This window comes from Sesamum indicum, linkage group LG2, assembly GCF_026168435.1.
Source record: "Sesamum indicum cultivar Baizhima isolate 11 linkage group LG2, ASM2616843v1, whole genome shotgun sequence".
NCBI lineage: Eukaryota > Viridiplantae > Streptophyta > Magnoliopsida > Lamiales > Pedaliaceae > Sesamum > Sesamum indicum.
The window spans coordinates 13,691,955-13,698,766 of record NC_142658.1 but is presented as its reverse complement, the minus strand read 5'-3'; positions in this window follow the sequence as shown (position 1 = coordinate 13,698,766).

Below are 6,812 nucleotides of genomic sequence, written 5' to 3'. Positions count from 1 at the left end.
ATATTTAGGCACGATTTTATTACTATTCATATTGAGAATGGTTTTTTTATACTTTTAAGGCACGATTTGCTTTAAATTTATCTTAGGAACGGACAAATATTAAACGACTGTTCCTGAAAGTATATTTCCCTCTACTTTTCATTTCGCGATAATTTAAAATTGTCTGAAACTATTCTAGGTCCTATTTTTTGAATTTTTCTCATTTTTGTTGTAGAATGTTGTAATAGTTTCAGGCACGGTTTTTATTTCTTTGACCATTCCTATTTTAAATTTAACAATATTCGCGTACAATGAGGAATGGTTACAAAAGGCATGATTTTATTCACCATGCTTATTTGGAACGGTTGAGGACGGTCGAGGAATGGTCGTGTCTATTTATAACTGTTCCTAATGTGAACAAATATTTTTAAGAAAATATATAATTAGTTAGTAATTTTTTACAAGGAATACTTACAGATGCCTGATTATAGAAACACTTAACTTTCAATCATAACTATTGGCTTCTTCAGTTTGAAATAGAAGGCTGACCTCTCAAAGCATTCTATTTAGGCTTAGGAAGTATTTCACGGAAGGCAATCGGGATCAACTTCTTCATGAATACGTGACAATCATGACTTTTCATGTTGTGCAGCCTCAGCTCCTTCATGTAGACACAACGGGCCAAATTAAATACGTAACCATTAGGAAACTTAAGATGACTAATCTATTTACATATCCGCCTCTTCTGCTTCCTAGTCAGGGTATATAGCTTTGGGCATCGCGTTCGGCCTCTTTTCGTCCACCTCAAGTTACTGTCAATTACAAATGATCTTCAGGTCCTTTCATACATTCAAATTGTCCTTCGTTTTTTCCTTTATATCCATCACGGTATTGAATATATTATCAAATACATTCTTCTCAATGTGCATGACATCAAGATTTTGTCGTATCAGATGCCTCAACCAGTACTCGAGCTCCCAGAAAATGCTTTTTTTTTATCCACTTATGCTCGCTACTATAGTCGACTGGGAGTGACAACGACACTTCAACCACAGGACTAAACTCTTCAACCTAATCGCAGATCTTTCTCCGGTCAATCTTGGATGTACAACCTTTCTTTCTACTCTATTCTTAGTGAATGATTTCTTTTTCCTATGGTACGGATGGTCCAAGAGGAGAATTTGTTTATGGCAGTCAAAGTAGCACGTCTTTCTACCGTTCAACAGATAGAATACACTTGTGTCTTCCATACAAACTGGACATCCTATAACACCAACGGTACTCCATCCAAACGCCATCCCTTAAATGGGTAGGTCGTTCACGGTCCACATTAACAAGGCAGGCATCGTGAATGTCTCCTTCTTCTCATTATCGCGTGTCAGTACACCCATATGCCACAAATTTTGCAACTCCTTGATCAGCGGCTCCAGGTAAACATCGATGAGACATTTCGGATTGGAAGGGCCAATGATCACCATCTTTAGAAACATATACTTAGAACTCATGCATATTCCCAGTGGGAGATTGTACGGTGTAAGTATGACGGGCTAACATGAATGCGTAAGACTGTACTGGGTGCGAACCCATCCGTGTATAATCCAATCTAACATTATGGGGCTTTGCTGCAAAATCGGGATATGTCCAGTCAAAATGCCTCCATGCCTCTGCATTAGACGGATGGCACATGGATCCCTCCTTCGTCTAATGGTTGGCATGCCCGTTATTTGCTAGGCAGTCGTTTTTTAAGTATACAACCTCTGCAGGTGAGAGTTTAGTGGCAAGTACCTCAAAATAACATACGGAGTATTCTTGCGGTTAGAATTTTGCTCCCTCGTCGGTTTGTACCGAGCTTGTTTACAAAACTTACAGTAGTTCAAATCAATATCGTCCTTCCAGTACAACATGCAACCTTTTTTACATGCATCAATATTCTCAACAGATAAACCCAATCTCTTATCAACTTCTTCGTACTATAATAATCGAGGGGTAGGATGTGGTCGCGGGACAATACATGATCAGCCCAGTGGGATATTTGATCATATATTCGCTAAAAAATATGACCCTCGGCTTTGATATTCACCAACTCAGCAACAAATACCAATTAAGATTGGGTACAATTGTTCTACAACGGTTACTCGGCAACAAAGACTACATTGTGAAATCAATCAACCAGCCTAGACACATAATCATAGGGTCTAAAATCACGGTGCCATTATTTTAATAAAAAAAAAAAGGCTAAGAATCTTAGCAGAAATAAAAATAAAATATGGTGAAAAATTCAAAAATTCGGATCTGGTGAAACTTTGACGAAAATGAACAAACTTGATCTCATTGGAATCGTTTGGATGGGAGGATTTGAACGGCGATGGTCCTAAGCTATGATTCATCCTGAAGGCGGAGAAACAATGACAAACAGCTTCAGCGCAAACATTCACAGTGAAAATGCTTGTAATTTTCAGATCTCAACAAATACTTGATAAAATTAAGCAAGACTGGTCTTGTTAGAATCATCTGGACGAGAGGATTCGAAAGGTAGCAAAAACACCCCTGAGAATATAGTTTGACATTGTTAGGACAAAAATGTCCTTCTCACTTATCCCCTATCCTTTTTATTTTACTCCCTAGAATATATTTTATTTAAAAATCTCCTCCAAAACTACTTATAGTGATTTAAAATTGTACTCAAACTTTATTTTAAAAATAATATTTAATGTTTATAACTTTTTATAAATTATGTAATAAGACAAATATAAGCTAAATATTCAAATATATGTAACAAAATATCCAATTTGTGTTCAAAAGTAGGGTAAATTATATTTTTGGTCCCATAAGTGGACTTCTTTTTTAATTTTGGTCCCATACTCCGGTCAATTAGCACATTGAGTCTCATATGTGCCTTTCTTTCCCAATTTGAGGACACAAGAGGGTTTTCCATCAATTTCCTAACGGAAGCTGCTGTTTCCATCAATGGCTGGTAAGTGTGGAGGGAAAATACAACAACTTGATGGGAAAAACTATTATACCTTCTTCCTACTATTTCTGTCAGTGGCTAGGTTGTTGTTGGTCCATGAGGTTCTCAAAATCGCAAGCCTTCCACAGTAAAAAAAACTTCTCTATTAGCAATCATATTTTGTGACATTTTTCCTAGTAAATACAAGAGAGAAATGAGGAAAACCACCTTAAATAATAGGAGAAGATGTAATAGCTTTTCCACCAAGTTGTTGTATTTTTCCTCCAAATGTCGACATTTTCCCTCCACACTTACGAGCCACTGACGGAAATAACAGCTGCCGTTAGGAAATTGATGGAAAACCCTCTTGTGTCCTCAAATTGAAAAACAAAAGGCACATATAGAACTCAATGTGCGTTTAACCAGAATATGGGACCAAAATTAAAAAAAGATCCACTTATGGGATCAAAATTGAAAAGAGATGCACTTATGAGACCAAAAATGTAATTTATCCTCAAAAGTACATGCAAATATGCATAAATATATAATGCATATAATATTATAGAAAAAGTATGTGATATAAATTATAATTTTTTATTCAATTACATATTTACATAATAAAAATATATCATATCATTTCTAAAAAATTAAAGAATATTATATAGATTATATTATAGAGTTGCATATTTTAAGTGTCCACGTATATGTTTGGTATAATAATTTAAAAGTGTATTGATAACAAAACAAGTTCAAATTATATAAATATTTTACCAATTATGTAAAAAATATAAGAATTGTAAATTTATAAAATTTATACAGATTCTATACTCTGTATAAGAATTATAAATTTTAGATAGTGTTCATTAAAAAAAATTATAATAATTTAGATTATATTTAGAAGAATAATTGTAAATAAATATATTTTAGGGGTGTAAACACTAAGGCCATTTTTATCATAAAAAAAATTAAACTATATCATGAGAGGTCTTTTTATTACATTTTATAATTTAGGAGTTTAAATACACTTTAAGCATAGTGTTTTCTATTTAACCCTTAACTAAATATGACAATAAATTATTCATGTATGAATCATGACAAGTACTTATCACTAAAAATTATGTCTAGTACTGTTTGCTGTTTTCGTTGTAAGCTAAATTCATTTTTGTTATATTGTAATTCAATGCAACAGTCCTTTCGCGTATGAACCTGGGGAGCGTTATTAGCTGGCGAGTGTCAGGCGTGGGCTCCAGGACCATGACCATATGCTGGTGTGTTGGTGCAGCTACTTCTTCTCCACACACATTGATCGTTTAGTACAGCATGTGCTTGTCAGTGGCGTTATGTTTTTGTATTTTTTAAAATAGAGTAAATTAGAGTGTAGGACACACGACTTTATTGAATTTTTTAAAAAATACAAAAAAATAAATTATCAAAAAAGGTCCACTATTCATAAAATAAAAATTATAATTTTTTTTTTAAAACAAGTAAATTTACAATTTATTCTGCAAAAAACAGTACTGCCACAGCATGTGGCGGAAACTCTACATGGTTTGCCTGATACACCCCCAAACAAATTTGAAACCGGGTAATTTTTCAATATTTGTCTTCTCTCTTATCCCATTATATGTCTTGCTTCGATATGTTAATATTATTGGATAATTAGGTATATGGGCGTGCGAGAAAATGAGGAGGCAGAACTTTTTTTTTTTCGATAAATATAAATTTAATTAAAAAAGAAAGAAGTACACGAGTACAGTACAATCATGAATTATTCTCAAACTTCACCCCTGACAGGTTAAGGATCCGCCACAAGTGATAAAGACCACATGAGCTAACAGAAAATTGTAATGCAGCACTAATAATCCGTTGTCTAACATCATTGAGAATAGTGATAGGAGTGCGTGCATAGCGGCGCACGTCTTGAACCGACGCCGATTGCACTCCATTTGATAGACCAGAGAAGCAAATAATACTCTATACACCGCATTGATGACGTGTTTCCCTCTCCATTTCGTCGAAGCCCATGTAACATCTGTAGGCCAAGAGCGGTTAGGCCAAGGAACCCGCATATTGTTAGAAAAAGAAAGACTGTGCCGTGGAAAACCACGGCCTTGAAAGTAAAATTTTGGTATTACTATGGTGCAAATTGTATAAACCGATCGCTCCCCAAGGTTAACATAGCTATTACTTTCTTACACGTGCACTTGTGTAAGAAAGCTTGGAACAACGAACAAAATAACACTCAGAAGTGAAAGAAGAGGAAGGAGGTAGAAGAGAAAAGGCTCTCGATTTTGGTGTGTTTGAAATGCATAGGGGTTGAGGCTATTTATAGATGTGTAGCTCGTTTGCTTGTGGAAGTTGGACTCTCTACCAACCACAAAAAGCTTTGCCAACGGATTTGTTGTTTAAAATAAGCATTAAAATTCGGCTAAGAGAGCAAAGGAGAAGACTTGGTCACTAACATTAGTCATTCCCAACAATCTCCCACAAATGACTAATGTAGAAGAAGAAATGATTTCTGAGTGAACGAAGAGATATACTTAAGCATTAATATCTTTTGATTCAATTAATGCGTAGTGAAGCGAGACAATCAATTTGGCTAACGAGAGTGATATGACTCTTGAACTTTCGATTGCTCAAATTGAGAACCCCCACAATTACGTATGAATTCCTTAGTGTTCGTTGTTCCGCGATAAAGTTTCGAGCGCTACATGCGCTTATACCTCGGGTTCTAATGAGTGCTCTAGAAAGAACTTTCATTTTTCTTTCATAGAAGGCGGCCCACCTCCACACTCATACAGATAGCTTCATCAAGTCTATAGACCACTCAACAACTGAGCTATGTGGCTATCTTCCTGAACAAAGTTAGAGTTATTCATCAAGTCCTTATAAGGACCACCCAAACACAAGGCTATGGATTTATATGATTAATACCATATTCCATCAATCAAGGGGTTTTAACCCCATTGCTCTCGAAGACTTAAAGATAATTCTCCTGGTTAGTCCTTTCGTGAGAGGATCTACCAAGTTGGACCTCACGTAATCCAAAGAGATTATTCCATTCTTTAGGAGTTCTTTTACTGCTTCATGTCTAATACGAATATGTCTCCTTTTGCCATTGTAAGCATAGTTCTTGGCAATTCCAATAGCAGCTTGGGAATCATAGTGAAGAGACACTGGCACAGTTGACCCCCACAAGGGCACATCTCCCAATAAATTTCTGAGCCACTCTGCTTCTTGACCTGCTAATTTAAGAGCTATAAATTTAGATTCTATAGTAGAGCGAGAGCTATACAAGTTCATTTTGCAGATTTTCAGGAAATAGCTCGCCCACCCAAAGTAAAGACGAATCCACTAGTTGAACTTACTTCATCATTATCGGTAACCTAATTTGCATCACAAAGTCCTTCTAACACTGCGGGAAATTCATTAAAGTGCAAACTCAAGTTTATAGTCCCCTTTAGATATCTTAACAAGCGACGTACTGCATTCCAATGTTCATTATTGGGATTATGGATATAAGCTATGTCAGATCTGGTGTAGTTCATGAGAAACATGACACTCCCTATGATTTTTGCATACTCAGCTTGTAACAGACTATCACCTTTATTCTTTTTGAGACATACACTCGGGTCATAGGGTGTTTTTACTGGTATTTCATCTTGACCATCAAACTTGTCCAAGATTTTCTTTATGTAGTGGGACTGACAAAGAGAGAACTTATTTTTTGTTTTTCTAATTTTAATGCCTAGGATTACATCAGCTTCTCCTAGATCTTTCATGTCAAATTGTGCTGATAAGAATATTTTGGTTTCATCAATTATTTCTATGCTACTGCCAAAAATCAGCATATCATCGACATATAGGCATATAATAACACATT